Raw genomic sequence first — 10,140 nt, 5'->3', positions numbered from 1 at the left:
CCAAAGCTGGTGGCTTTCTGCTCTGCACACCACATTGTCTCTCCCATTCGACTTATCCCCATCAGCAGATAAGTGCGGTGTTTCAAAGAAACCAAAAACATTTTCTTCCTTCTTTGTTTGAGAACATATTCTGTGTTTTTATTTTTCTGGGAATTATTTCTTTGTTGTTATGAACAGATGGGAACATGTGTATGCAGCCATTGGCCTCTGTGGATGGCAGCTGTGGACGCAGCTCAGAAAAACATAGGGTAGCAGGAGGGAAGACTTCTGCTTCTTCAGAGAGGCAAATCCAAGCAAAGAAACGGAGGGGCTGACCTCAGCCTGTTCTTTGGATTTTTCTTTTATTGATATTTTTAAGGCTTTTCGTTTTTTGTTTTTGAGATGGAGTCTCACTCTGTCGCCCAGGCTGGAGTGCAGTGGCACAATCTCGGCTCACTACAACCTCTGCCTCCCGGGTTCAAGCGATTCTCCCGCCTCAGCCTCCCAAGTAGCTGGGATTACAGGCACTTTCCACCACGCCTTGCTAGTTTTTGTGTTTTTTAGTAGAGACGGGTTTTCTCTATGCTGCCCAGACTGGTCTCGAACTCCTGACCTCAAGTGATCCACCCGCCTCGGCCTCCCAAAGTGCTGGGATTACAGGTGGGAGCCACCGCACCCGGTCTGGTTTTTTCTTTTATTGAAACGGCCAGCCTTGGGTTTTGAGTCAGGACCCTGGGAACCCCAGCCCTATTCCCTGCCCACCAGGAACCCAAAGCTGCCCACTTTCCCAGGTCCCAGATCTAGAAAGCAGACCTTTTTCTCTCTTGAAAGGCTGTGGGGTGAAGTCAAGTCATCCAAAAGTCCGGGATCCAGGAAGTCCATGTTGTGGGTGGTTCCAAAATGAACTTTGGAGTCAGCTAGACTTGGGTGTGAGTCCTGATGTGAACTTTATTCTATGTGACCTTGGGCAAGTTTCTTCATTCTTCTGGTCCTCAGTTTCCCCATCTGTGAAGTAGGAGTATTAAGGTATAACTCCCGGTGTCATTAGGAGGGTGCAGTGAAGTCAGGGTTTCGGGGAAACTTCACACTGCTGGGAGGTGCATTTAGGGACAGGGCCTCAGGGAGTGAAAGCCATCCTCTCCTGCCACTCAGGCCAGGGCTGCCAAGAGTAGCTTTTCAGGGCTCTTTAGGCCGAGGCCAGGCTCCTGTCTGCCGGCCTCAAGTCTGAGGGCCCTTCTCGCCTGGGTTTCCTGTTGTCCTCTTTTACTCTTTTTAAAGAAAAGAAAAGAAGCATCCTTCCTCTGGAGACCTTTGTCCTGAAGCTAGCCGGGAATGCTAGAGACAGTCAGTCCATGCTGAGTGTGTTGAGCCACTTTCTGGGTTTAAAAAAATATATTATTGTTTACCTAACAGTTCTTCTGTGAGAAATGGGTGTCTGTTCCTTTAAACAGAGCACAGGGCAGACAGAGTGGCTCCGGGGTTGTTTGCAGCAGAGAGGAGGGGGAGGGAGAAGGAAGGCATCCTGTTGTTGAGTAGAAATGAGAGAGAAGCCAATGGACAGACAGACAGACAGCAGAGGGAGAGGTCAGCAGAGACCCAAGCAGTGCAGCTCAGCTGTTTTTTTTTTTTTCTATGAAAAATTTGCTTTGAAAAAGCAAATTTTTTTTGCTCTTCTTTCTGAAAGAAAGAAAAAAGTTTACAATTTTTTTTCTTGTGGCCTGTATTTTGCCAGTCTAACCCAAGATACTACTGGTTTTCTTAAGACCAGGGAATCTTTTTCACCTGAACTTTGCTGGAGGATGGCATTTCAACGTAAAGAATAATAAAAAAAAAAGGTCCTGGCAGTCTCAACTCATTAAACTTTGTGCAGAAGATGTTGTGAGCTTTTCCTAAATTCAACACTTGGGAATAGAAATCAGGAATAATCCGTCTTAATATTTACTGAATGGCCATGCTTTTCCTACATTATCTCCAATCATCCCAACATCCCTGCCAGAGAGGTTTATGCATCCCTATTTTACAGATATGGAAACTGAGGCAAAGGCAGATTAAGAGCGTGCCCAAGGTTAGGAAGATACATAAGAGGCAAGTCATGGGCTGAGGTTTCACCATGAGTCTTTCCAACATGCCCCACTGCCTCCTTTGTGAACACAACAGCAGGTCCAGCGGGGCACGAAGGGGAGAGGAGAGAGACAGCATGGACTCCCTGACTGTGTGATTTGCCAGCCTCTGGTATAAATACTTCTAGCAACCCCTTGGCTCTTTAGGGTTCTCCCGCAACAAGGAACAAGCCCAACATTGTAAACTCCCAAGAGTGGGTCTAATTCAACCACCACCATTGTCAGCAACATTACAGAGCATTTTAAAAATTTAAGAGACATTTTGTCAATTGCCACATCAGACTGTGTGACTCTCCTGCTGACATTTAGGAGGTGGCCCCCGAGCTCCTGCATGATTTGGTCTCTGCCTCCTCCAGTCCCGTCTCCTTGCTCACTATGCTCTCCATAAATCTCTCAGTTCCTCAAACATGATGCTACCGGCGTCACCCGGGAGTGGGTTGGAAATTCAGGAGTTCTGCCCCACTCCAGAACTACTGAGACAGAGTCTGCCTTTTAATAAGACCCCCAGGTGCACAGTGAAATGTGAGAAGCACCACTCTTGCACATTCAGCTTTTCCACCTCGGGACCTTTGCACATGTAGCTCTCTGTCTAGAACACTCTTTTTTTTTTTTTTTTTTTTTTTTTTTGAGACGGAGTCTCGCTCTGTCACCAGGCTGGAATGCAGTGGTGCAATCTCAGCTCACTGCAACCTCCACCCTCCCAGGTTCAAGTGATTCTCCTGCCTCAGCCTCCCCAGTAGCTGGGACTACAGGCACGCATCACTATACTCAGCTAATTTTTTTTTTTTTCTGTATTTTTAGTAGAGATGGGATTTCACCGTGTTGGCCAGGATGGTCTCCATCTCTTGACCTCATGATCTGCCCGCCTCGGCCTCCCAAAGTGCTAGGATTACAGGCGTGAGCCACCGCTCCCGGCCACACTCCTTTTTTTAATCTTGAATTCCGAGATTCATATGTCCTGAGCTCATTATGTCACTTCCTCTGAAAAGGCCCCCTTGACCTTCCAATGAAGTTATTTTTTCTTAAGAGTCCAGTTCTTTTCTTTCATAGCACCTATTGCAGTGTGTAATTACATACCGACTTACTGAATGTCTGTCTCCATGAAGGCTGAGGCCATGACTCACTTGCTTACCAGGGACATAGTAGAAACTACACAGACACATGCTGAAGGAATAAGCATGGTGCTGTTTCTGTGCCGCATCAAAAGAGTTCACAGACCAAGTGCACTGGGTCTCTCTAGGCATTTGGTCTCTGCAGGCATTTTTATTCAGTTTAACCAAATATTCACTGAGTGCTATTATGTGTCCGGAGCTGGAGTCATATGTGTAAGGAGGCCTGGTGTGACAAAGTGGATCCCAGAATTTGGTGTAGCGACTCATTTGTCTTTTCAGTGGACAAGGTTGGGGGCTGAATGAAATAGCCCAGGAAGTGTACATTTCTGGTGATTACAGCAACGAACCCTCAGAAGGTGAGAAAGGAAATTAGCATTTCCTACCCCGCACATCTGGGCCAGGCACCTACATGGTTAGCAAGTGTCAAAGAAGGATTTCAAATCCACTAGAATAACATATGAATTGCTTTTGCCTTTTAAGTAAAATTAAGAATGCACACAGTTAAAAATAAGATAGTATAGAAGTGCGTCATCCCTTGCCCCCCTTAGTTCCATACTCCAAAGATAACTACTTTTTATCTCTTTTATCTGTTTCTTCTGGTAGCTGATTTCAAATCTCTGAGTATTTTTATTTACTGTTTCTTGATTTCTTAATTTTATAACATCAGGAAGCAAATTTCACTGTTTTATATCACTCTCACCTCCTTTATTCTCCCCAAATAATTATATCACTATTATATTTGTAAATATAAGTTGATATGGTTTGACTGTGTCCCCATCCAAATCTCAACTTGAATTATATCTCCCAGAACTCCCACGTATTGTGGGAGGGACCCGGGGGAGGGGGTAATTGAATCATAGGGGCCAGTCTTTTTCCCGTGTTATTCTTGTGATAGTGAATAAGTCTCATGAGATCTGATGGGTTTATCAGGGGTTTCCACTTTTGCTTCTTCCTCATTTTCTTTTGCTGCTGCCATGTAAGAAGTGCCTTTCACCCCCCGCCATGATTCTAAGGCCTCCCCAGCCATGTGGAACGATAGGTCCAATTAAACCTCTTTTTCCTCCCAGTCTTGGGTATGTCTTTATCAGCAGCATGAAAACTGATTAATACAGTAAATTGGTACCAGTAGAGTGGGGCATTGCTGAAAAGATACCCAAAAATGTGGCAGCAACTTTGGAACTGGGTAACAGGCAGAGGCTGGAACAGTTTGGAGGGCTCAGAAGAAGACAGGAAAATGTGGGAAAGTTTGGAACTTCCTAGAGACTTGTTGAATGGCTTTGACCAAAAGCCCGATAGTGACATGGACAATAAGGTTCGGGCTGAGGTGGTCTCAGATGGAGATGAGGAACTTGCTGGAAACCGGAGTAAAGGTGACTCTTGTTATGTTTCAGCAAAGAGACTGGCGGCATTTTGCCCCTACCCTGGAGATTTGTGAAAATTTGAACTTGAGAAAGATGATTTAGCATATCTGGCAGAAGAAATTTCTAAACAGCAAAGCATTCAAGAGGTGACTATTAAAGGCATTCCATTTTATAAGCGAAGCAGAGTGTAAAAGTTTTGAAAATTTGCAGACTGACTATGTTATAGAAAAGAAAAACCCATTTTCTGGGAAGAAATTCAAACCAGCTGCAGAAATTTGTATAAATAGCAAGGAGCCTAATATTAATCCCCAAGACCATGGAGAAAATGTCTCCAGGTCAGGTCAGAGACCTCCACAGCAGCCCCTCCCTTCACAGGCCCAGAGGCACAGGAGGAAAATGTGGTTTTGTGGGCCAGGCCCAAGGTTCCCGTGCTGTGTGCAGCTTAGGGACTTGGTGCCCTGTGTCCTAGCCGTCCAGCCATGGCTGAAAGGGGCCAACCTTCAGCTCAGGCTGTGGCTTCAGAGGGTGGAAGCCCCAAGCCTTGGCAGCTTCCATGTGGTGATGAGCTGCAGGTGCACAGAAGTCAAGAACTGAGGTTTGGGAACCTTAACCTAGAATTCAGAAGATGTATGGAAATGCCTGGATACCCAGGCAAAAGTTTGCTGCAGAGGTGGGGACCTCAAGGAGAACCTTGCTAGGGCAGTGCGGAAGGGAAATGTGGGGTCAGAACCCCCACAGAAAGTTTCTACTGGGGCATTGCCTAGTGGAGCTGTGAGAAGAAGGCCATCATCCTCCAGACCCCAGAACGTAAATCCACTGACAGCTTGCACCATTTGCCTAGAAAAGCTGCAGACACTCAACACCAGCCTGTGAAAGCAGCCGGGATGGAGGCTGTACCCTGCAAAGCCGCATGAGCAGAGCTGCCCAAGACCATGGGAACCTACCTCTTGCATCTCCCTGGATGTGAGACCTGGAGTCAAAGGAGATTGTTTTGAAGCTTTAAAATTTGACTGCCCCACTGAATTTCAGACTTGCATGGGCCCCGTAACCCCTTTGTTTTGGCCAATTTTTCCCATTTGGAACAGCTGTATTTACCCAATTTCTATACCCCCATTGTATTTAGGAAGTAACTAGCTTGCTTTTGATATTACAGGCTCATAGGCAGAAGGGACTTGCCTTGTCTCAGATGAGACTTTGAACTGTGGACTTTTGGGTTAAAGTTGAAATGAGTTAAGACTTTGGGGGACTATTGTGAAGGCCTGATTGGTTTTAAAATGTAAGGACATGGGCCGGGCGCAGTGGCTTACACCTGTAATCCCAGCGCTTTGGGAGGCCGAGGCGGGCAGATCATGAGGTCAGGAGATCGAGACCATCCTGGCTAACATGGTGAAACCCCGTCTCTACTAAAAATACAAAAAATTAGCCAGGCATAGTGACGGGCACCTGTAGTCCCAGCTACTCAGGAGGCTGAGGCAGGAGAGTAGCGTGAACCCAGGAGGCGGAGCTTGCAGTGAGCCGAGATCGTGCCACTGCACTCCAGCCAGGGCGATAGAGTGAGACCCCATCTCAAAAAAAAAAAAAGTAAGGACATGATATTTGGAGGATGCAGGGGCAGAATGATATGGTTTGGCTGTATTCCCACCTAAATCTCAACTTGAATTGTATCTCCCAGAATTCCCTGAGCCTCAGTTTCCTCATCAGCAAATGGGAATAACCCTTACCACATAGGAATGTTGTGAGGGTCAAATAAAATAATGGTAAGGCACAATATAAATGTTTATTGTTATGGGAAAGTGAAAGTTTACAGCAGCAGACAGGAGGGGTAACCTGGGAAGGCAATGAATTGGAAAGGCCTTTTTCAGCATTTTGAAAATAATTAGATAGGCCTGGTCCATGCTAGATTCCCACCATCTCTGGTTCAAGCATCAGCAACATGAATTCTCATGTCTCTGCAGCAGTATAATAATACCTTACATTTACATAGCGTGTTAGGCTTGCAACATGCTTTCTCATGCATTATCTTATTGGATTTGAGTCTTCCAATATCCCTGAGAGGCAAGGAGTACCAGTATTCAAATTTCCATTTTACAGACAAGGAAATTAAGAGTCAGCATGATGCAAACATGATCAAAGTCATAGAACTAGGAAGCTCTGGGACCAAGCTCTAGTAGAACTGGAACCAAATCCAAACTTTCTGAGACAGGAAGCTTGTCACCGTCCTGCACTGTGATGCCAAGAAAGGACATCTCAGGGCCAAGCGTGGTGGCTCATGCCTGTAATCCCAGCATTTTGGGGGGCCAAAGCAGGAGGATCACTTGAGCTTAGGAGCATGAAACCTGCCTGGGCAAATAGGGAGACTCCATCTTTACAAAAAACATAAAAAATTAATCAGGCATGGTGGGGCACACCTGTGGTCCCAGCTACTTGGGAGGCTGAGGTGGGGGGGTCATTTGGGTCTGGGAGGTTGAGGTTGCAATAAGCGTCAATAGTGCCACTGCACTCAAGCCTGGGTGACAGAGAGAGACCCTGTCTCCCAAAAAGAGGAAGGAAGGAAGGAAGGAAGGAAGGAAGGAAGGAAGGAAGGAAGGAAGGAAGGAAGGAAGGGAGGGAGGGAGGGAGGGAGGGAGGGAGGGAGGGAGGGAGGGAGGGAGGGAAAAGAAAGAGAAAGAAAAGAAAAGAGAAAGAAAAAAGAAAAGGAGGAGGAGGGAGAAGAGGAGGAAGGAAGGAACGAAGGAACGAAGGAAGGAAGGAAGGAAGGAGAGAGAAACTTATGTGTATGCAAAGGTTACTGGGAACAAGCGAGTACACTCATACACCTTCCTGGACTTGGGATGTCTTAATCCAGAGATGGCTAGCTGGAGACCCACTGGGTCAATCAGCATGCCAGAGTTTTGTTCAATAGTAGCTCAGTGTTCTCAAAAGTGCTGTATGTGTCACCATTCAGACATACCTAAACACAGTGGATGCTACCCCATGTAATCTCTCCACCTCTGTGCTTCTGTCACTCACACAAGGTTCCAGGCCTTAGAAAGGGGGACCTATTGGCTGAGCCTAGAAAGGGCACCTGTGCCTGAGCTGTCAGGAGCAAAGATAAAGAGGTATTTCTTATTTACCTTCCACAGTGGGAAGCAAGATCCTCCATCCCAGGCCACCCTGTGTGACTGTGTATTACACAAAGGTAGACCAAAGAGGGTGCATAGGGGCTGAAACCCAGCCTACCTCTACTTTTCGAGTCCTGTGTCCTGGCCCAGGGCTTGGTACATGGAGCTTGTACTGGATTTTAGGCTCCAGCTACCCTCTCGGCTGAGCACTCTTGTGCAGTGTACAACCTGCAGAAGCAAACATGGCAGCCCTGTTTCCTCAGAAGAGCTGGCAACGCTAGATGCCACTCCCACATGGCAACAATTGGAGGGAGCCCAGTCATAGCTGCCCTTCTGGGACAGGGCACACACTCCCGCATCACCACACTCCCCACCATGCCTACCTCACTTGTTTGTGTCACCTGCCAGTCCCCTAAGGTAATTGAGTTTATGACCCTGTCTGAAACAATAAATTTTTTTACATTTGTTTATCCAGGTAATTAGTTTCATGGTCTATTTCTGAATGGCATTTTTCTTTCCCACCCAACCCCCTTTTCCAGCAGTCCTAGTTAATCTATTTATTTTTACTCTACCTCTTTCTAAAAATACATACAATACAACAAGATTTTTTAAAAGTCAGACTCCTGGTAATCTCTGGAATGTGGGAAAAGCACTCTTACCACAAAGTTATATTAAGAAGTTTAATTATCAGAAAATTACTGTATAATAAATATATCAAACATTAAGTATGTACACTGTATATGTACACTGTGAATTCCTGGGCAACCTCAGTCTATAAACCCATTCACCTCACCCACAACCTCAACCGACTCTTTATTCCTCTTCTTTGACTGGCATGGGAGACTTTGAGGTACACTTGCTTCTGTATGTATAGCCTCCCACCTTTTCCAGGACCCACTAGGTATGCTGAGTTTTCCAGGCAGTCATGAGAACTTTGTCAGCTCACCCTAAAGTCTATGATCATTTCTTCTTTCTGTTGGTATCAGCCCACTCCCAAATTGTTTGCCATTTACTTTTTTACTTCCTATCTTTAAAGAAGCCATGGGGCTCCTGGTTGCTATTGCGGGTTGTCTCAGTCAGCCACTACCGCGTAACAAACAACCACAAACATCACAGTGCCATATAACAGGAGGTATTTCTCGCCCATGTGCCTGAAGGTCACATGAGGTGGCTTCGCTTCAGGCCACAGGTCTACAGGGCACCTGGGGCAGTTTTGTTCCAAATGCCTCTCATCCTACTGGACTCATATCGTATTTTTCTCGTGGCAATGGTAGAAGTGCAAGACAGCAAGCTCTACAGCACAAGCACATTTCAACTCCTGCTCATGTCATCTCCATTAACATCTCATTTGCAAAAACAAGTAAAATGGCAAGGCCCAAAGTCAAGGGCAGGGAAGTGTGCGTGCCCCCTAGAGAAAGGTAGAAGAGGAAGGAGTGAATATTTACAGACAATGGCCACTCTTTGCCCTTTTGGTCACAAATATTCACTTCCCTCCCACACGCAAAATACACTCACTGCATCCCCAGGACACTCCAAAAATCTTATCCAACGCTGGTATTGAGCTGGAAATCCATGTTCCATGCCAGATCTCACTGAGGCTCCTCTTGATTTGATAAGGACCTAAAAAATCAAAAAGACAAGTTGTTTTCCATATGTACCCAGGTGTGGTGGAATAGGTGTAGAATCACAAAAACATTGCTACTTGGAAAGAAAAGGAACGAGAGTCACTCAGCACTGGCTGGGCTGCAGCAATTCTGATGTTCTCCTGGGAATTTTTGGCCAGGTCCTCCTAATCCAGGAGTTGAGAATTCTCCTTGGTTGGGCTCCTGTTCCACACTCAGTCCTTTCTCCTGTGGGTTCTTGGCTTTGCCCTGTGAGAGGTTTTCTCTTCCCATCAGCCTTGATCACTTCGAAAGAGCGCATCGGAGAATATGACAATGACCATACTCTCAGTCTGCTTCCTGTCTATAAGAAGGTGGGGCCCCAGAAATTTGTTTTTATCTCCAACAGTTTCATTTTCTTTTAGACAAGCCTAGTGGTAGTTTTGACAGTAAACTCTCTCAAAAATTTTGTGGGTTTTCTGTGCTTTTGATTCCATTCAACTCCAGGCACCAAAAGCACAAAATCCACAATTTCTTGGAGACATGCTTCTCTTTCTCTCTAGACTCACACCCTTAATTTTTCTATGAGTTCTTTTGTACACTGGACACTTGTGCCTTCAGAGGAGCTGCATCTTACTGGATATCAGAATCAAAAACTTTAACTAAGGAAAGCTAGTGCAATTGAGCAAAAAGTTTTAGTGATTTTCCTTGTGGCCAAAGGAAAACATAATGAGACACACAATTAAAATATGCATGCTGGTTTGTTAATTGAGGCACCTTTTTTCCTAGGGACCATCAAGCACAGTAAGCAAGATAAAATTCAGATGCAGAAAACTTCCTACAGTGAAGACAATGTCCCACAAGCC

General features: G+C 45.7%; 1 long non-coding RNA gene across 1 annotated transcript; it reads right to left on the bottom strand.

The window, feature by feature from the left end:
* Positions 1–570: 570 nt before the first annotated feature.
* Positions 571–9,620, bottom strand: LOC115894965. Its single transcript, XR_004055181.1, has 3 exons — positions 9,189–9,620; positions 7,792–7,901; positions 571–984 (listed from the first exon to the last, which is right to left on the bottom strand). It is a non-coding gene; the product is annotated as an uncharacterized LOC115894965 (long non-coding RNA).
* Positions 9,621–10,140: the final 520 nt, after the last annotated feature.

This window comes from Rhinopithecus roxellana, chromosome 19, assembly GCF_007565055.1.
Source record: "Rhinopithecus roxellana isolate Shanxi Qingling chromosome 19, ASM756505v1, whole genome shotgun sequence".
In the NCBI taxonomy this organism is placed as follows: Eukaryota; Metazoa; Chordata; class Mammalia; order Primates; family Cercopithecidae; genus Rhinopithecus; species Rhinopithecus roxellana.
The sequence above is the reverse complement of the archived record's forward strand: the minus strand, read 5'-3'. Positions and strand labels throughout refer to the sequence as shown.